Here is a 21,574-nt window from a genome sequence, read left to right as displayed (position 1 = left end):
CAAAAAGGGAGAAAGTCTCACATCGACGCGGCTAATCAACGGGCTATGGAGATGCCCATCAATTGGTGTCAATGTGAGGAGTAGGGATTGCCATGCAACGGATGCACTGGAGCTATAAGTGTATGAAAGCTCAAACTGAAACTAAGTGGGTGTGCAACCAACTTGCTTCCTCATGAAGACCTCGGGCATTTGAGGAAGCCCATCACCGGAATATACAAGCCAAGTTCTATAATGAAAATTCCCACTAGTATATGAAAGTGATAACTCTAGAGACTCTATATATGAAGAACATGGTGCTACTTTGAAGAACAAGTGTGGTAAAAGGATAGTAACATTGCCCCTTTTTTGCGGGCTTCTTTGGCCCCCCCTTTTTTTATTTAGGCTTCTTTGGCCTCTCTTTTTTTGGTGGGCAATGCTCTAATAATGATGATCATCACACTTTTATTTACTTACAACTCAATATTACAAATCGATACCAGAACAAAGATATGACTCTATATGAATACCTCCGGCGGTGTACCGGAATGTGCAATGATCTAGTGTAGCAATGACATCAAAAAACGGACAAGCCATGAAAACATCATGCTAGCTATCTTACGATCATGCAAAGCAATATGACAATGAATGCTCAAGTCATGTATATGATGATGATGGAAGTTGCATGGCAATATATCTCAGAATGGCTATGGAAATGCCATGATAGGTAGGTATGGTGGCTGTTTTGAGGAAGGTATATGGTGGGTTTATGGTACCGGCGAAAGTTGCGCGATACTAGAGAGGCTAGCAATGATGGAGGGGTGAGAGTGCGTATAATCCATGGACTCAACATTAGTCATAAAGAACTCCCATACTTATTGCAAAAGTTTATTAGCCCTCGAAGCAAACTACTACTATGCATGCCCTAGGAGGATAGATTGGTAGGAAAAGACCATCGCTCGTCCCCGACCGCCACTCATAAGGAAGACAATCAATAAATACCTCATGCTCCGACTTCGTTACATAATGGTTCACCATACGTGCATGCTACGAGAATCACAAACCTCAACACAAGTATTTCTCCTAATCCACAACTACCCACTAGCATGACTCTAATATCACCATCTTTATATCGCAAAACTATTGCAAGGAATCAAACATATCATATTCAGTGATCTACAAGTTTTATGTATGATTTTATGACTAACCATGTGAATGACCAGTTCCTGTCATCTCTCTAAATAGATATAAGTGAAGCAAGAGAGTTTAATTCTTTCTACAAAAGATATGCCCACGCTCTAACAAATATAAGTGAAGCAAAAGAGCATTCTACAAATGGCGGTTTTCTATGTAAAGAGAAACAGGCAATCCAAACTTCAAATGATATAAGTGAAGCACATGAAGCATTCTATAAAGCCATACTCAAAAGATATAAGTGAAGTGCATAGATAATTCTATAAATAAACCAAGGACTATCTCATACCAGCATGGTGCATAAAACAGAAGTGGAAACTAAATGCAAAAGACGCTCCAAGATTGCACATATCGCATGAACGAAAAGAATCCGAAAACATACCGATACTTGTTGAAGAAAGAGGGGATGCCTTCCGGGGCATCCCCAAGCTTAGACGCTTGAGTCTCCTTGAATATTTACTTGGGTTGCCTCGGGAATCCCCAAGATTGAGCTCTTTCCTCTCTTCCTTCTTCTCACATCGAGAACTTCTCGATCATCGAACACTTCATCCACATAAAACTTCAACATAAAACTCGGTAAGATCCCTTAGTATAATAAAGCAAATCACTACTCTAAGTACTGTTGAAACCAATTCATATTTTGTTTTTTCATTATATCTACTGTAGTATAACTTTTCCATGGCTTAATCCACTGATATAATTCGATAGTTTCATCAAAACAAGCAAACTATGCATCAAAAACAGAATCTGTCTAAAACAGAACAGTCTATGATAATGTGAACATTAACCATACTTCTGATGCTTGAAACATTCTGCCAAAATTAGTAAAAATAAACAATTTTTATAGAAATACAGTGCAAAAAGAATCAGAACCGTTTGACATTCCAGTAAAAAATGTAAAATCGTGCACTACAGCCAAAGTTTCTGTCCTGCACCATACAAACCAACAAGCAAAGTAAACATCCTAAAGGCAAACCTTGGAACATTATTTTTATAATATAATGGAATTGTACAAGGGGAATTATTTTTGTTGAAAAGTTTCTGTAATCAAGATTCACAAAGTTTCCGTGAGCATGAACAAAGTTCAAGGCTAGCTCCCACTTCAACAATGATTGTCTCTCTCACTTTCACTTTCCTTTTTGAAAAAGTTTTGGGTTCCCCTCTTTATTTTTCTTGTTTTCAAACTATATGAAAGCATTCAACAGAAATAAATGACTCTCTAAAACTTTCGGGTTGTCCCCCTGGCAGCGCTTTCTTTAAAGCCATTAAGCTAGGCATATAGTGCTCAAGTAATGGATCCACCCGGATCCCAAGGTATATCAAAGCCAATTTTAATTAACAATGATTTTTAATTTAGTGGTGAGCACAAAGTAACATATATCATGTAATGACAAAGTCTAACTCTCTTCCTATGCATTGGCATGTCATAAAAGAATAATTCATGCACACACAGTAAAGGCCAACGCATACTATAAATAGTTTCTTGCAATTTTACCATGTTGGAAACATAGAGAGGTGGAGATATAGTTCCTCTCTCATAATAATTGCAAGTAGAAGCAGCAAACACATGCATATTATATTCATCAAAATCATCATGTGTAATGGTAAAAGGCAACCCATCAATATAATCCTTAATAAGTGCAAACTTCTCCGATATAGTGTAGTTGGGAGAATTCAAAAAGATAATAGGACTATCATGCGTGGGTGCAATAGAAACAATTTCATGTTTAATATAAGGAACTATAGCAAGTTCATCTCCATAAGCATAATTCATATTGGCATCTTGGCCACAAGCATAGCAAGCATCATCAAAAAGGGATATTTCAAGAGAATCAAAGGGATTATAGCGATTATCATAGCAATCATCCTTAAGCACGAAGGGAATTTAAACAATGTATGAGTTGAAGAATTACTGTCATTAGAAGGTGGGCACGGGCAGCTAATCCACTCTTCCTCATTTTGTTCTTCGCTCTCCTCATCATCTTTTTCATCCAATGAGCTCACAATGTCATCAATTTCTTCTTCCATAGATTCCTGCAAAATATTAGTCTTGTCTTGGACAGCGGAGACTTTCTCAATAAACACATCAATATTGGAATTATATTCATAATTCTCATAGCAATATTTCAATATAGCAAAATTTTCAGGCCTATAAATATCATCATCAAAAGCTTCATACTTTTCAAACAAAGATTCAATTTCATAAGCACCCTTAAAAGCAACAAATTCTTCAATTTTTTCAACATCATAGTAATCATATATACCATTAGCATAAGAAGCCAAGGTTTTATCATCATTAAATTTGCATGAAAATGGAAGGTGTGGACCCTTCATCCTAGAGCAACAAGTATAATCATATCTCAAGCATAGTTGCCTAGCATACCACTTCAACATATAAATTTGATCCCATAATAGTTTCCCTTTTTGAGTTAAGCAATAATCCCTAAATTATTCACGTTGATCCAACGTGTCTCCCATTACCAGATTGAATGGGGTTTTCTCTGGATTATCAAAGTAGTACATAATATCTGTCACATAACGAGCATCGAGGGTTTTAGGAGGTTCCTCATCTCCATGAGCAGCAAGTACACCTAATTTTTTTGGTATTTCGTGTTCCATATCCATAACTAAAGATAAAGAACAACTAAGAACAACAAATAAAAATTACTTAGTGATAAAGCAAACAAGCACACATGAGAATATTCACCCCACGTTATTGCTCCCTGGCAACGGCGCCAGAAAAAGGTCTTGATAACCCACAAGTATAGGGGATCAATTGTAGCCTCTTTTGATAAGTAAGAGTGTCGAACCCAATGAGGAGATAAAGGTAGAACAAATATTCCCTTAAGTTCTATCGACCACCGATACAACTGTACACACGCTTGACGTTCGCTTTACCTAGAACAATTATGAAACTAGAAGTACTTTGTAGGTGTTTTTGGATAGGTTTGCAAGTTAATAAAGAGCGCGTAAATAAAAAGTAGGGGCTGTTTAAATAAAGACACAACTAAATTAGTTTTAATAAAGAGCTCTTTGTTATGAGAAAGTTATTTGTCCCTAGGCAATCGATAACTAGACCGGTAATCATTATTGCAATTTTATTCGAGGGAGAGGCATAAGCTAACATACTTTCTCTACTTGGATCATATGCACTTATGATTGGAACTCTAGCAAGCATCCGCAACTACTAAAGATCATTAAGGTAAAACCCAACATAGCATTAAAGTATCAAGTCCTCTTTATCCCATACGCAAACAACCTACTTACTCGGGTATGTGCTTCTGTCACTCACGCCACCCACCATAAGCAAATCACGAACATATTGCAAAACCTACAGCGGGAATCCCTCACGCTTGCGCGACACGGAGAGCACCATAGGACAACACCAATAATAAAACATGCAACTCAAACCAATCACGATCATCAAATAACCCATAGGACAAAACGGATCTACTCAAACATCATAGGATAGCCATACATCATTGGGAAATAATATATAGCATTGAGCACCATGTTCAAGTAGAGATTACAGCGAGCAAGAGAGAGGTTACACCGCTGCATATACGGGGGAAGAGTTGGTGATGATGGCGGTGAAATTGTTGGTGAAGATTGCGGTGATGATGATGGCCCTCGGTAGCACTCCGGCGCCACCGGAAGCGAGGAGGAGAGAGCCCCCCTCATTCTTCTTCTTCCTTGACCTTCTCCCTAGATGGGAGAAGGGTTTCCCCTCTGGTCCTTGGTCCCCATGGCATGGGAGGGGCGAGAGCCCCTCCGAGATTGGATCTATCTCTCTGTCTCTCTCTGTTTCTGCGTTCCGTCTGGCTGCCCTTTCACCGTTTCGTATATATATGGAGATCCGTAACTCCGATTGGACTAAAATCTTCACCGTGATTTTTTCCCTAAAAATTAGCTTTCTTGCGGCCGAAGAAGGGCATCAACTGCCTTACGGGGAGCCCACAAGGGTCAGGGGCACGCCCCCCTGCATCGTGCCTCCCTCGGGCACCGTCTTGCGTGGATTTTTCTTCTGGAATTCTCTAAATATTCCAAAAATATTCTCTGTCCGTTTTTATCCCGTTTGGATTCTGTTTTATATGGGGTTTCTGCAAAACATAAAACATGCAACAAACAGGAACTGGCACTAGGCACTGGATCAATATGTTAGTCCCAAAAAATAGTATAAAAAGTTGCCAAAAGTATATGAAAGTTGAATAATATTGGCATGGAACAATCAAAAATTATAGATACGACGGAGACTTATCAATAAGCTAACACACTTTCTCTTCTTGGATCATATGCACTTATGATTGGAACTCTAGCAAGCATCCGCAACTACTAAAGATCATTAAGGTAAAACCCAACCATAGCATTAAAGTATCAATTCCTCTTTATTCCCATACGCAAACAACCTACTTACTCGGGTCTGTGCTTCTGTCACTCACGCCAGCCACCATAAGCAAATCATGAACATATTGCAAACCCTACAGCAGGGATCCCTCACGCTTGCGCGACACGGAGAGCACCATAGGACAACACCAATAATAAAACATGCAACTGAAACCAATCACGATCATCAATTAACCCATAGGACAAAACGGATCAACTCAAACATCATAGGATAGCCATACATCATTGGGAAATAATATATAGCATTGAGCACCAGGGTTAAGTAGAGATTACAGCGGGTAAAAGAGGGGTTACACCGCTGCATAGAGGAGGAGAGAGTTGGTGATGAAGGCGGTGAAGTTGTTGGTGTAGATCGTTGTCGCGATGATGGCCCCGGCGGCGTTCCGGCGCCACCGGGATAGAGGGGGAGAGAGCCCCCTTCTTCTTCTTCTTCCTTGACCTTCTCCCTAGATGGGAGAAGGGTTTCCCCTCTGGTCCTTGGTCTCCATGGCATGGGAGGGGCGAGATCCCCTCTGAGATTGGATCTGTCTCTCTGTCTCTCTTTGTTTCTGCGCTCCCTGATTCTACCCTTTCACTGTTTCTTATATTCCCAGAGATCCATAACTCCGATTGGATTGAAATTTGAACATGATTTTTATCCGGATATTAGCTTTCTTGCGGCGAAAGAAGGGCACCAGCTGCCTTACAGGGTGTCCATGAGGGTCAGGGGCGCGCCCCCTGCCTCGTGGCCCCCTCAGGCATCGTCTCGCGTTGATTACACTTCCCAAAATTCACATATATTCCAGAAAAATCTTCGTTAGTTTTTATTCCGTTTGGACTCCATTTCATATGGATTTTCTGTGAAACAAAAAACATGCAACAAACAGGAACTGGCACTGGGCACTGGATCAATATGTTAGTCCCAAAAATAGTATAAAAAGTTGCCAAAAGTATATGAAAGTTGTATAATATTGGCATGGAACAATCAAAAATTATAGATATGACAGAGACGTATCACTTAAGAAACGAAGAATGAACGCAAGGTGCGCATTCGAAAGATAGAAAGGAGATGGGCACGGGAATGGAGGGAGTACATATATGTAACTCCTAAATACATGAAGAAATTCGCGTTGCACCCTCCTTGCCCAAGACCTCCGTTCGCACCAGTTCAGATTGTTAATCCCACTAGACTCAAGCGCGGTGAGGACTATTCTGATGAATGGGCCAAGCGGCAAGCCAAGTTGGCCAAAGTGGCCAAGGAAGTCGTGAGGAAATTCAACAAAGACTCTACTGTTGCTGCTGCTGCTGAGGCCTCTGCTAGCAAGCCTAAGAAGGCTATGCCCAAGAAACATGCACACAAGCCCAGTGCCTCTGCTTCAATGCCCTCACAACCAAGCTCCTCAGCAATGCCCTCATGGCCCATCTCTTCAAAGCCCTCATGGCAAATTCCTCAAGTAGCTCCAGTCCCTTCTGCTGCAAAAGCTTCGGCTGCTCCTACAAAGTCCTCGGCCCCTATGCACCTCGCCTCGTGCCAAAGGACCACTGGCATATCAATTGCTTCAGGAGCATCTGCAAGTTCTTCAACTCCTCTTCAGTCCTCAAATGGCCCTACTTTGCTGAAGACAAAGGCTACTGCTAGACGAGGCACAAGGCCAAGTCCTCACAAGAAGCAGGTCGCCTTCCATGTACCGTCTAGTGAAGACGAGGCTGATGATGAAGAATTAGAAGAAATCATCAGAGATAGACAACAACGGGCCGCTGGAGCCAAAGGCACCAACGTGCCTCTTCTGTTGGATCCCAAGTTGATCCTAGACTTCATTGACCTCTGGCACAAGGACCCAAACACTCCTACTCCTGACTTCAATCTCACACCTGGCCAAAGTCATATGCTGACCGCCTTCATAGGCGAAGAAAAATGGAAGTTTGAGAAGGCCAGACAGCTGAAGAAAGCTCAGTATAAGAAGGAGCATTTTCTGAAGAAGCATGTAGTCACAATGACAACTGGTGAACTTGTGGCCATGCAAGCTAAGATCAAAACACTCAGTGATGAATTTGACGAATATCATGCAGATTGGCTAGGAGCCAAAGTCAGATTCGTCAAGATGGCGAAGGGATTCACCTCCAATGTTGTAGCCTCAACACAACGTGAAATTCCACAGGCTGAAGCATCTGCTCAGCCTAATGAAGAGCATGTCAGCACCGCTAATGAAAATCAGGCTGCTAAAGAAACTGAAAGCATTAGGGCTGATGAAGACATTCCAGCCGCTGAAGAAACTGCCAGCACAACCTCTAGTGTTGTGCCTGAAGAACAAGCCAGGCCTGTTGAAGCATCTGCTACAGCGCCTGAAGAGATTGACCAAGCCAGGACAAGTGCATCAGTTGTGCCTGAAGAAACTGAACCAAATTCCTATGCTCCTCCTGCACCAACAACAAGCATCAACCTTCCTTCTGCATCAGAAGTGAAGAAAATCAAGGCTACAGAGCGAGCAACTGTGAAGAAAAGGAAAGCATCTGCTTCCTCAGAGTCTTCCACTCCAAAGAATGCGAAGACTTTGACAAGCTCCTATGAAAATCCCATAGATGTTGTTCCTCTGTCAAGCATGCCATCAAAGGAGATTGTTCCTTTTGGTCAGGAATATGTGATTCCCAATGAATCAGATGAAGAAGATCCTTCTGCTGCTTCGTCAGAGCAGTTGGATGAAGAAATTAAAGTTGATGACATCCCTTCAACCCCACTAGTATCCTCGCCCATGCCTCAGTTCACTGCTGAAGAGGCTGGCGTTGAAGAAATATATGAGGAAGATGAAGACGTGGACATTGGGTGCACCACTCCAATTCTGAATGATGACTACTGGGAAGGTCATCACCCCAATTCACTATTGTTCACACCTCTGCAACAGATTCCTCAGTCCCCTGTCTAGACCGAAGAAATTCACACGGGATCTGAAGACACCAGGCATCTCTCCTCACTATACCTGAAGAAATTCCAGCCACTAGCGTTGATGAAAATGTTGCTGTTGAGATGGAGACCAAGGCTACTAAAGAAATTCCCACTGAAATTCCTTAGCCTGTGGATTAAGAGACTGTGATTCAAGAGGCTGTCATGGCAACTACTGCAAATCTTCAGCCCAAGCCTCAGAATCCTCACTCCAAGAAGCAGAAGTTCAAAGCTGATGACTTCTTTGGTGAGCACATATTCTTCACGGATTATAATCCATATGACTCTGCAAGACTCAGACGCAAGCGCTTCTGGACAGGAAGCCAAATGAATTTATATTCTTCACTACTATTCGATAAGGACAAGATCTTTGACCATGAGAAAATTCCTCATGTGGACATGGAGTCGCTGCCCTGCTTCACCCTAGTCCTAAGTGTTCTTCATGATACTGGGCTGCTCAACCTCTGCACCGACATCTGCGACTGGAATGAAGAACTCATTCTTTAGTTCTATGCCACATTGCACATCACTGGCAATGTTGAAGACATCAATTCATGGGTATTGGACTGATGACTGAAAATACTCACTACAAAGCACCGACCTCTGAATTGCTTCACGCCGTCCCAGTCAGTCAACCCACTGAAGGTGCAAGGTGCGTCTATGATGAACCTGAACTTTCAAATCATCTGATGGAAGTATTGATGAAGCCATTGAAGCTAGGCCAAGCTCTAAGGACCCAATTCCTCGTCAAGGAACTGCTTTATGTGCCAAGGACAATATACAAGATAATGACCAAAACCCTCGGTCCAATTAAGGGCCACAACTCTGATGATAAAGAATTTGTTGGCATCATGAAGAATCTGCTTTTCAACATCATCCATGGTATTCCTATCAACTACCATGATTTCTTCATGAGGACTTTGGACAATGTCGCTCTTTCACCGTTTGAATTGAAGCCTTGCGCTCCCTAGATCATGAGATTCATCAGATCAAGGTCTTCAATAAACTACAAGGCTGATTTGCAAAACCATGTTAGCTACTTGCCCCCAATTTAAGCCCTCAAACGGACTATTTCCTTAGTTGATGGGAAGGGCAAGGCTGCTGTCATCGATGAAGGCACTCGTCCATTGGATGGACAGTTCCGCAAAGCTGCATCCTACTCCACCAATGATGACTCTGCCACGCATGACACTACCGCGAATGCTTCAAAGCAAATCCCTCAAGACACTGCTCCCAGGGTGATGACTGATCGTGAGCTTCTCCTTAGTCTTCATCAGAAGGTTGATCGCAACCACAAGTGGGTCAAGCGTCAGTTTGGTGCTATTCTTCAGAACATGACAATCACTCAAAACACTGTGAAGAAGAATCACTATTATCTGCATGAAGTCTTTGACCGCACCTGGGCTATTCTGTCTAACCTCTTTAGTGTTGAAGATCTCAAGAAGATGGAATTTCAACAGGACTTTGACTGGGCACAACCACCTTCGAAGAAATTCAAGAAGGTCAAAGTTCCTCAGCTTGTGGCCAGTTCATATTCTTCATCGTGCGAGACTGATGAGCATGAATACTTGAACGACACTGTGGCAGGCCCTAGTCCAACAGATTACCCCAACAACGCTGGCGCTCCTCCATCGACTTCATAATGATATTCTTTAGGGGTGTTAGTCCTTATTTTTCATCCCTTTTGGTCATTCGATGACAATGGGGGATAAATTTGAGATAGTCTTCAAGCGGGTCTTGTTATATGGGCATTTTTTGCTAAGTTACAACTCTCGTTCTTTTGAAGTATTTGTTGGATCGAGTTGTAAACTTAAGTCCGATGGTGGTCTGATACTTTTGCTATGTTCTTCTGCATGCTATTTCCTCATATAAGTTAATGCACGCATGCTGACTTACTTCAGCCATCATATTTCATCATGCATTTCAAATTCTTCATATCATATGTTAAATGCGTGTATGAATTACAAGATATAGGGGGAGATCTCCATGAGTCTATTCTACAATGTGCATTTGCTCTTCGAGGCAAATTCCTCACATATGCACATCTTCAGGGGGAGTTCTTCTATATCTTGCAATCAAATTCCTCAATATTAGTATTTACACTTCATATGTTTATCCCTGTTGAAAACTTAACCTATATTGTCATCAATCGCCAAAAAGGGGGAGATTTTAAGTGCATCTAGTGCCCCTTAATGATTTTGGTGTATTGAAGACTTATAGGTTAAGAGACTAATGCGTTTGTGAGTGTACACATGTCTATAAGTCTATGAGGAGTTTGGTATTTACAGAGAAAGTCGCCCCTTAAAAATGAATGTCTTCAACTGAAGACTTTGAAAGTGAAGAAATTGGTGTGATCTTGAAGACTTGATATTCATGCGAGGAATATGAAGCTTGAAGACTTCTGTTTTCGTAGTTTTGTTTTTATCTTTCTTGAGTCATAGGAAACACCGTACTATTAAAGGGGGTCGAGGTAAAACTAAGGAAAAGTTTCCAAGTGATGCTCATCTCAAAATCCTAGACCTACCAATCCTTTCGAGTGAAGCCATTGGAAATCTCATACAGTTCAGTCGATTTCTTCAGTGACAGAGACGAAGATCTTCAAGTCTCTGAGGAATTTGTTCTGGCTGAGGAGTTAGGAATTCGCCAGTGCGGATTGCCTACAAGTGAGGAACATGATAGCCCCGAGGAATTTGATAGTCAAATTTCCGACCATTGCCGTGGTACGCACCAGCTGTCCCAAAATATCTACCCACCTAACAGTCATATCATTGAAGGGTATTTATGTCTTATCATGTCGGGCTGCTCCCTAGGCTATAAATAGCCGCCCCCTACAACCACTAGCTAGTTGGCTGCCTCCGCGAGAAACTGACACTTGTCATTGAGAGCATCCCGTCCTCCGAGAACTTTGAGCGAAAATCATCAAGTAAGGAAAAAAACAAACCCAAACACCTACCAACCCAAAGTGATTGAGCATCACTAAAGAGATTGTTCTTGTGTGGAACTAACGCTTGTTACCTTTGAGGATTGTGCATCCTCGAGACGGTTAGGTGTCATGGTCTAGAGCATCCAAGAGGAAATTGTGGATCGCGAGTGACCGAGTCTGTGAAGGTTTGGAAGTCGCCTGAAGACTTACCACAAGTGATTGGGCGAGGTTTGTGTGACCTTATGTCAAGGAGAATACGGTGAGGACTGTATGTCCGGGACTATGTGTCCTCAGGTTTAAATACCTAGCTGCTCCAACCAGACGTATGACTGTCACAATAGTTGGAACTGGTCTACCAAATCATCGTCTTCACCGAGCTACTGGTTCTAATTCCTCAATTCTTTCATTTCCTCATTCAGATACTGTTGTACTTGATCGTTACTGTTTGAAGACTTTGAGTGAAGACTTTCTCAATTTCCTCAGTTCAATTTCTTTAGTCAGTTTGTCTTTAGCCTGCTTATCCTGTGTTTACGCTACTTGTACTATGTGCTTGTCTTCATTTCATCATGATGACTATGCTACTACTCTGTTATGCTTGCATCTGAGTACTTATTCCGCTGCTAAGTAGTTCGTTGCTTAGGAATTTCCTCACCCTGAAATTCCTTAGTGATGAATTTGTAAAAATTGCCTATTCACCCCCCTCTAGTCGATATAACGCACTTTCAATAGGAGCAACACCAGTATTGCTGGCCTTGTAGGCCACGCCGTGCAATCCCACACATTCGATCATCTATAAATGGAAGTCGCCGCCTCTTACCCTTACACTACCCATCGGAGCACCTAAAGACATGATCTAGATCGCTGCCTCCATCAACCTCAAATCCTTGATCCGCCGCTACCGCCGTCGGAGCCACGACCTGTCGTTTCCCACTGATTACTTCCTTTACTGATCCAGAAATGGGGCGGGAAGGATTCTCTCCTATTTTCCCAGAGGTGACCCTGAGTTATCGAACCCATGGGAGGAAGACCCCCTTTAAGCTAGGGTCTCGAGCAAGCTTTTGTAAAGAACAATGCCAACTTTTGACCAGATCAAAACTAAACAAACTGAACGGGAACTCTTATAATAAAAATAGGTACGGGTATGAGGTCTTAATGCTTACAACCATGCATTTATGTTTGGACCAAATATGATATTAATTTGCGCGCTGGAAGTCACCCATCGAGATGTGACAGTTATGAAACGAAGTGGGGATGTGTCCAAATTACGTCTTACCAGCACATGTCCTGCATCAAGAGTCGGTTGTCCAACCGAAGGCCCTATCCGTCTCATGGGGTTGCCTCGATAATTAAGATTGCAATAATTAGACAAGAGCTTTGTGCGTTTAATGACTACACCTCTTGAATCCTTAGATATAGGATCCATGTTACCATGTTAAACCCTTCTGTCATTGGTGTTCAGAACAACACTTCACGGCCCCCCTGTCCTTAGCCTCTCTATGGCTCACTCTCCATGATCCTGGGTATCTGCAAGGATGAAGAACATAGACGAGACAAGAGACATCTCCGGAACAATTTTGTTGCACACATATGGGACATTAATTCAAAGCACTTCCATTGATCCCCACAACATATACAGAGGGTTGCAAGGCTCTTGCCTCAATCCATACCTTACCGACTACTCACACATGGAGATCAGACACGAATAACACGTCATAGAACACATCATGAAGGTAGATTGATTGGTAATATGTCTTACAATGGATGTCATGTGTGACATGCATAATACCATGGAGAAGACGAACATGCTGAATTCCTTGTTTGCCACACGGAGAACTTGTAGGACAGTAAACTATGAGAAGCATACACACATGGATCACTTGCCACAACACATATTTTAATAGGCTCATCCTCAAGAGGACTATGAAATCAAATGTAGCAGCATAAAACCAAATACAACACGAAAAAAATAAATCATGACCATCATGTACATATTCAACATATTTACACAATATCCATGATGTATAAATTGCCAATACATAACGACGTATATTTTCACACAAATTGAAGACATATAAGAGAATCCCTAGCGACAAGGTGCATATGTTTATTTAATCTTCGTGTATGTACGTGGATGTGTGGCATTTGATGCTCTTACTATGCAGTAGGGTAGGAAGGCTCCATGGCAAGACCACACATGCCTCTCTTGTCAGAAATGTCCTTCTCCATTCTTAAATACCCATTCTCTCCCCATGTTGTTCCCCACGAATTCTTCAACAACCAATATTTTGTGCCATCACTCGTCTTTCCGTAGCCAATAGCTGCAATGCCATGGTCTAGGTTAGTGCCGCAAGAACCAGTCATCACTCCACCTTTGTAAAATTGGAACGTCATGCCACCACCATCCACGGCTACCGAAATAGGTTGGTTCGCGACAGCCGCCATGAGGGCACCTTCATTGTTGGCCGGCGCATCCTCGTAGCTCTTGATGGTGGCGGCATCTTTGGATCCACTCTTGCACTTTCCATCTTCTGCCATATATGGGTAGCTAGACTCACCAGTAAGGCCACCGTTTGAAATGATGAACTTGAATGCATCGTCCATAAGCCCGCCCTCACAGCCCTGGTCCACACCGTGGACGTCACAATCTACCAACTCTTGTTCCGATAAAGAGATAAGCTTGCCAGTTTTTAGCTTGACGATGCCCTCGGTTGCAGCAACAGCAGAAAATGCCCAACAACAACCTACAAATGATTGTATTGTGGGACATACATGATCACATAAAATTTTAACAAAAAATATCAAGATATGTATGACATACATCATTATACTATGTACTTACCACATTGACCCTGATCCTTGATGGGAGTGACCGCACCCTTCGTCCTTCAATCTACTGTTGCCGGAAGTGCATCCAAGCTCACGTTCTTGTACCTGAATCCCATGGGAGCCCTCTCCAAGCTGGCTTTGTATCCTTTGTTAGCCTTTGTCATCTTAAACTCCTCGTTGGTGAGGTCAGCAAATTGATTGACGCCCAAAAAGAACTTGTGGTTCTCGGCGTTGAAGGACTCAATGAACTCGACATTGGCCTTGAACACCTTAAACTTCTGAGCCTTCTCAGTGGCATCCTTATACACACGGCCGTACTGGGCCATCCAACTCTCACGCCTTGCTACGCTAGACAAGTCATCACTGAGCTCGCGAGCTGCTAGAACTGAACTATAGAGGCAGAGGCAACCGAGGATGGCAAGGAGCAAAACCTTTAGTGGGATGGCCATGTTGACCAAATGATGTGTGTATTGCTAGCAACTAACTGTAGTATGCAGTATGTGTGTGGTTTTCTTTGGTTTAACAAATGGAACTAGGTGGCATATATAGTTACCTTTACGTAATTAAGTATTAGGGATAGTGAAATACGGTGCTTGCACGAAGTAGTGAGTAGAAAGAGGCTTCTGCGTAGCGGTAAAGTACTTCTGGTATAAAATTCTTGTTGCTTGTACGTGCGCTTGCTGCACATGTGAGAATGACCTGGCAACGTTTGATTATTTATCTGCTTTATTTAACTATAAGTTGAGTAGCTAATCTAGAGACAGCCATTACTTCTGGTCCATATTGTTAGGCTATTTTTCTGCACCAGGTTTTCTTTGGGCATAACCGGTTAATTAATTAGCCTTTAACGATTATTACAACTTCTTGTCTCTAGTCAGGAGAATTCTTCTTACAACTTCTTAGCTCTGACTGCCCCAACGACTTCTTTCCTCTTTCTTTTTCATTGTGGGAAGACAACAATTACGACCTGTAGAGTTTCCTACTGGAATGAAGTAGAAAAAACAGCATCCACTTATTTTCCTGCGTAATTAAGTCGATAAGCTAACTGGTTAATTAGCCTTCAACTGTTACAACTTCGCTCTGGTTAGCGAAAATGTTATCAACCAATCTGTAGTTGGATGATTAGAGGAACTGTGGTATCCGCAGCCCATCAGGGTTCAAATCCTGATGCTCGCATTTATCAAAATGATATGCCGGCTCAGTCTTTCGAAGGTGCTCATAGGGATATGATGTGCGTGTGTGCGTTCATAGGGGTGAGTATATGCGCATGTATATGAGCGCTTGCGTCCGTACTATGTTCAAAAAAGGAACAATTGCTATTGCTTCCGAGTTCGCTCTTAGTCTCTGAGAAGGTACAATTTATTTACTGCGTTAATATGAAAGACAAAAATCTTGAATTCATCTAAGAGGACAATTTTTTTACGGCCTCTCATGTTTTAACTTGTAACTTATCCATTGCGAAAATTCTCAAGGGGCACTCACCTGTCAAGTTCTGCCGCCCGATTGATTTGCCTCGCGATTTGAGTAGTAGTTGGATCCTGCACAAGGGCACAAATAAGCTTTAAGCTTTAACAATGAAACTTACAGTTTTTGCATCTAAAACTGCCAAGTTTCAACCAATTTTAGAGATATAATTTTAAGCAATTTTTTTGCGGTCTTAGATACAAAATAATTGGTTTTTATCGCTCGCTCGTACTAAGTTTCAACATGGAAACTTAACACATTTTTTAAAAGTTGTTCAAATATATTCAAAATGGATCTTACCTGAAAGCGCTGGTCACGAGAAACATGAATATGAAAAACATAACTTAATTTAAACTTTTTTATTTAAAAGATATAGAACCTTAAAAATCGGAAGCCAAAATAAAAAGGCGGCACCAGGGCCTGATTGCCCCCGCACTTGGGTGCCCTAAATCCTTGTCCATGTCCTTACTTTTAGATGCATGCTTGAGCGACAGTGTTAGGGAGCGGCTGCGTAGGTGTTGAGATGAGTAGATGTCGTCCTTGAGTGTAGCTAGTTGCGTGTGGCGACGAGCCGGAAGCTGCGTGGAGGGTCATGGCGCCGGCACCCCAAGCCCCGAATCCTAGCTTTGTAGCACATCGACGTAACTGAGGAGCGAAGAGCAGCAAGGCGCCTCATCAAAATATCCCATTTAGACGTACTCCCTCCGTTCGGAGTTACTTGTCTCGGATATTGATGTATCTAGAACTAAAATACGTCTAGATACATCCATTTCTGCGACAAGTAATTCCGAACAGAGGGAGTAGAAACATGCTAGAGTTATATCTTGCCTATTGTAAGATGTAGCTCTGGCTCGCCTCTGGCGTCCGCACGTATGGGCTGGCTCATTAGCATATTTTCTCGCTTGCTCGGTTACTCCTTTCGTTCACTCACTCGCTCGTCCGATTTTATCAGTTTTTTCTCTGTTTTTTTTGTTTCTTTCTCTATTTTCAATGGTTTTATTTTGGTTTTCATAGTGTTTCACAGTTTCACATTGGTTTCTTTTTTTGTTTTTCTTATTACTATTTTATTTTATTTTATTTTTTCTCGGTTTTCATCTAGTTTATAGTTTTCATTGTGTTCCACTATTCTGTATTGGTTTCTTTATTGTTTTTTCCGGTTTTCTATTCCGTTTTCATGTTTCTTTTATATTTATTTTTCTTTCATTTCTTCTTTGGTTTTCATCAGTTTTTTTCCATGTCCTCTTTTCCAACACATGTCTACATTTTTTTCATACACATTTCACATTTTTCGTATACAACAGAAACATTTTTATACACTTTTTTATTTTTTCCAATAGATGATTAATACTATTGTAATTATATTTTTTTGATGTCTAAGATTTTCATACATATTGGATATTTTCGATAAAACATGAACTTTTTTATATACATATTTTATATTTTCAAATACATCATTTTTTCAAATATATGTTTTGAGGTCTACTTTACTTTTCATACACATTATATACAGTTTCTGTATAGAACTGAACATTTTCTATGCGCGTTAAATATTTTTTAAATACATGATTTACATTTTTAAAAATATAAGTTTTGAGTTCTACATTTTTCATTCACACAGTAAAAAAATTATACACCAGAAATATTTTTCTGCAGGTTAATTGTTTTTCATATACATGATTAACATTTTTTGCACACATATGTTTTTGAACTTTTGTTTGGACATGTTTAAACATTTTTCAAATACAACTCAAAACAATTGTTAATGATATCAATTTGTTAACACCACATTTACATTTTTCCAATATATGTTTTGATGTCTACTTTTCTTCATACTCATTGTACTTTTTTATACACTAGAAACAATTTTCTATACATGTTTAATCTTTTTCTAATAGATGACCAATGTTTTTTCGAATATTTTTTTACTTTTGAGTATGCATTAAGCATTTTTCAAATTTGAGTTTTTAAGTAAATATAATTTAATAAAATAATAACAAAAGAAAAAAAAACTCACACGCTCCGGAACTTACGGCTGCTGCTCGTGAGTGGTGGACCTCCTGGGCCATGTAGGAGGCAGTGCATGCGAGGGCTTCTTCCAAGTTGTGGGCGGCACATAACAGCACCCTTGGAAACACATAGACGGAGCCAAGCGAACGGAAGAAAAAAATGAAAGGACCAAGCGGCGGCTTTGTGGGCTGGCCATTACTCAAACAAACACTATGACGGCTTTGTGGGCTGGCTATTATTACTCAAACAAACAAAGTAAACAAACACATAGACCCCCTCTAACATTGTGTTGAGTAAATAGACAGCCCATGAAGCTTCAAGTGTTCCTAGTTTTGGGAAGGTTCTAGAAGATTCGGCTGGATCTTTATTTTCCTTTTCTTTTCTCTTTTCTTTACTTTGTTTCTTTTTTGGTTATCTTTTTGTCATTTTCATTTATTAAAATTCATGCACATTTGTAAATATGTGAGCCTGTTTTTCAATTTCTTGAACATTTTAAAATTTTCTATTTCAGAAAACTTGAATATTTTTCAAATGCATACAATTTCTAAATTCATGATTGTTTTTAATTCGTTATTTGTTTTTTACAATTCGTGACCATCTTTTCATATCCGTGAACATTCTTTAAATACACCATCATTTTTAAGTTCAAACATTCTTTCCAAGTGGAGAATATTTTTTTCAAAACCCATGAACTTACTTTAAATTTCAAACCATTTTTTAAAATGCATGTACATTTTTCGAAATCCTCAAACATTTTTTATGTCAGCGTTTTCATAAACTAAAAAGGTCCAGTGTTTGTTGCTGAGTTAGCAACATATGAGCAGGAAAAAAATGTGAAGCACAAAAACGAGCCAAGCGAACGGAAGAAAAAAAAATGAAAGGACCAAGCGGCGGCTTTGTGGGCTGGCCATTACTCAAACAAACACTATGACGGCTTTGTGGGCTGGCTATTATTACTCAAACAACACTATGACGGGGATATGCATGGATTGGAGGCGTTTCCTATTTGGCAAAATGGTTCATCTTCGTTTTCTCCAAAAAAAGGTTGCTGTGCTTGGGATCGAACTCACAGTCGAATCATTCGAAAAGATGCGCGACAACCACCAGGCCACTAACCATCTTCGTGATTGTTCGTTCGTTTTCCTCTTTTATTGCGTTGTCAGTTCGTTTCGTTCTTTTTTCCTTTTTTTCTACTTTGTTTCGTTTTTTCTTTTATTTTTTTTCTTAAATGCGCGGGTTTTTAGTTCGTGAACTTTTTTCGAAACTGATGAACTTTCTTAAAATTTGATGAACTTTTTTCAAATACGATGAACTTTTTTTCAAATTTGATGAACTTTTTTCAAAATGGATGAACTTTTTCAAATTGATGAACTTTTTTCAAAATCAATGAACTTTTTCAAATTGAATGAACTTTTTTTTCAAATTGATGAACTTTTTTCGAAATCGACGAACTTTTTTTCAAAATAGGTGAACATTTTTCAAATCCGATGATTTTATTTTCAAAACCAGTGAACTTTTTTCAAATCCGATAAACTTTTTTTCATTTTGATGAACTTTTTTCAACAATTGATGAACTTTTGTGAAATTCGTAAACTTTTCCAAAATTGAACGAACTGTTTTTCATTAGAAAAATAGACATTTTCCCAATTATTTTTGAAATAACTAAAAAATCTCAGTGGTATAGTATATGGTTGAGTAATAAATAGCGCGTCGCATTAGTTCTAAAACAACTCGCGTTGCTTTTGTTCACTAGCGTTAGGTAGTTGTATTGGTAAATGGAAGAAATTTAGGCAAGTGTGGCGTGAGATCGAATCCCCGTTCTGTCATTATTTGCGTGCCTTTTTCCGCGACGTGAACGACTCTGTTCCTGGGCCGAGTGTAGAATTGGCCCATAGAGGGCGCGCTGTAGGCGCCAGTTGCACCTTCGGGCGCCTACAACGCCGAGTAGGAGCTCCCTGGATTGGATGCTCTACTCTCTTTACCGGGTTGACATGCCACGTATCCTAATGCGCATTGGAATTACATGAGCTCGGAGGCCTCACGAGCCTAGTCGGGCCGAAAGGAGAAGCCCAAAATGTGAGGCAACTCATCCACCCTTAATCATAAGCCCTTTATGATGTTTAGGTCATCGTAACACTTTATGTAGTTTTCTCTTTAAAAAAATCAGCGTGTATAGCGCATCATACTATGTCTTGGTGGGAAAAATCCTTATGCATGATGTGAATTGGTTTGTTTACCTGGTCCTCATTTCTAGAATAAAAAGGCTTTCAAGTAAACCCATACCAACAATACAATTATGGAAATATAGGGCGGTAAGCCTTTTAGTAAGAGGATTTGCAAGAATATTTTTCAAACTTTTATGTTTAACACTGTTTGTTTGATTAAGCATTATATTTTTCACAATAAAAAAATTGCGCCAGTGATACTGGTTGTACCTGTTAACTTGCTTTTGCTCGAACAGACAACTATGGGTTCATTATCACATTATAATACAAGTGGTTTATAAATGTTTTCTACCACTCGAAACCCCATAATAGACATACAACAACACTATAGCGACTTGACATGACACACACTTAGCTTGCATCACCAATGATGCTATGATTGTATGTTTGCATCTTTTCCAAGATATAGCTCTTTGAGTGAGGGTAAAATTATGAATTAATTCATAATTTTACTACTCCTCATGAAATATATTTCCGACTAACTCACAATCTCGAGGTTACTAGGCCCCTTATTACTGAGCATGTAATCTTTATTGCCTTTCATATGTCAGAAGACTTATAACGTCTTTTCGTCTGTTTAATTACACATTAAACAAACATATACCAAGTATATCGGTCATAGATCAAGTTGTACACACCCTAGAGAGTACATGATGCCCTTGACAGCCAAAAGGATAATAAACTAGCATTATATGATCAATTTCAAAGTGCTCCTTGTACATTGTCTCGTGAGGATTTCGTAGCAATACTCATGATTTGAGGTTTTTGAGAAGGCAAGACATACCTGGATGATCTAGGACATGATTTCACATAGTGGACGTTTTACGTAGGTTAGAGCCCACCTATTCTAGAAACATCACCCTACTCCTTCTAGATGGGTTTTCTCTTATGTGAGAATGATGGTTATAATGAATGTATGTGCCTGGTTCACTAATAGAATCAGGCCATGGACGCAGTTTTGATACATGGACCGGTGACGGTTTCCCACTCTGCCTCCAAGGTTGCATCGCTAATACTCGGTTTAGCGGTGACAATTGTGGAAACCGCCTCCAATATCATGGACAACGTAGACGATTTTGTACATACAACCACTTCCAATGCCCTACGTGCACTACAAAAAAAAGACACATCCGTGACATTTTGGGCCGAACAAAATTTTTTTCTGTCATACATATGACACTTCTATGACGATAATTGTGACAAAACCCGGTATCATCATAGATGTGGTGGGCTCCTACATCTATGACAAAAAATCATGACAGAAAATGGGTTTTTCGTCCTGGGCGGGCCGGAGACGTAGCTGCATGACATTCTTTGGGCCGTCCATGACGGAAAAAACCGTGGTTGAAGTGAGGGGGAGGAAAATTTCGGGGAGTTCCTGGTTACGGTGGGAGGTCGGGGGCCGAGCGATGCGCGTTTCTCTCGTACACGTACGTGCGTGTGTGCGAGGCGTTGGCTCTAACTGAACCCGAGCGAGGCGTTGGGCTCTAACTGAACCCGAGCAATTGCATTGCAGGCTACGCGTTACTAAATCCGAGCGGTCGATCGATGGCTGTTAACTGAACCCGATCGAGCGATTCCTTCACTACTGCTGCTAACTGAAGCCGATCGATGCTGCCTCTGGGATGAACAGTGAGC

General features: G+C 40.7%; 1 pseudogene; it reads right to left on the bottom strand.

Moving 5' to 3' along the window:
* Window positions 1-13,568: 13,568 nt before the first annotated feature.
* LOC119328901 lies at window positions 13,569-14,689 on the bottom strand (annotated as a pseudogene).
* Between the last annotated feature and the right edge of the window lie 6,885 nt (window positions 14,690-21,574).

The sequence above is a fragment of the Triticum dicoccoides genome, chromosome 7A (genome assembly GCF_002162155.2).
Source record: "Triticum dicoccoides isolate Atlit2015 ecotype Zavitan chromosome 7A, WEW_v2.0, whole genome shotgun sequence".
Taxonomy (NCBI): Eukaryota; Viridiplantae; Streptophyta; class Magnoliopsida; order Poales; family Poaceae; genus Triticum; species Triticum dicoccoides.
The sequence above is the reverse complement of the archived record's forward strand: the minus strand, read 5'-3'. Positions and strand labels throughout refer to the sequence as shown.